Genomic DNA, 843 nt, shown 5'->3' with positions numbered 1-843 from the left:
CGGCGTAGCAGATATTCACCGGTATATGGTTGGATATAGCTCTGTTTGCCAATGCCAGGGGCACCACTATCCGCCGATTACTCAACTTTGTGCTTGAGTCACGTAGTAAGGGTAATCAGATCGAGACCCGCCTCGCGAGTTCCCACACCTCTCAGGTCCGGGGTGTTTTTTCTTCGTGAGTCCCCTCGCCTCTCATGTCCAGCGTAGTTTTCTTCGTCATTCCACACACCATTCACGCACGAACTAAATTGTGTTCAACGACATCTCCATTTGCTTGAATACATAAAGTAATCCTTCTGCGAAGATGTGTTACAGTATTCAATAAAACGTTCCGTGGGATTTGTGCAGAAGCTAATCGAATTCGCTTTATCATATCTTCTCTGGTTGTTGGTTGGCGTTCATACACAACGTTCTTCAAATATCCCCACACATAAAAGTCTGGTGAGGTTAAATCTGGGGATCGTGTAGACCATAGTACTGGTCCGTTCCTTCCAATCCATTTCCCATTGAAACGCGTGTTCAAATACTGCACCACTCTCCGCGCACAATGGGTCGGCGCTCCATCTAACTGCAGCTACATTCTTTGTCGTGTCTCTAAGTCCACATCCTCAAGGAAAAATGGCAAATCGTGTCTGAGGAAGTCCAGAAAAATGTCACCAGTTACGTTTTGATCGAAGAAGTGTGGACTAATTAGATATCAATTGACAATGCCACACCAGACATTAATAATCCAACGGTGTTGATTACTGCCCTATGCCAACGAGAATTGACATCTGACCAGTAGTTACAGTTATACCTATTGAGTTCACCAGTACTGCGAAATGTAGCTTCGTCCGAAAACAT

General features: G+C 45.0%; 1 pseudogene; it reads right to left on the bottom strand.

The window, feature by feature from the left end:
- Window positions 1-232: 232 nt before the first annotated feature.
- On the bottom strand, window positions 233-843 carry LOC145689611 (uncharacterized; annotated as a pseudogene).

Source organism: Thermobia domestica, chromosome 7, assembly GCF_964235325.1.
Source record: "Thermobia domestica chromosome 7, izTheDome1.hap1.1, whole genome shotgun sequence".
Lineage (NCBI taxonomy): Eukaryota > Metazoa > Arthropoda > Insecta > Zygentoma > Lepismatidae > Thermobia > Thermobia domestica.
This window is presented reverse-complemented; position numbering and strand designations above follow the sequence as displayed.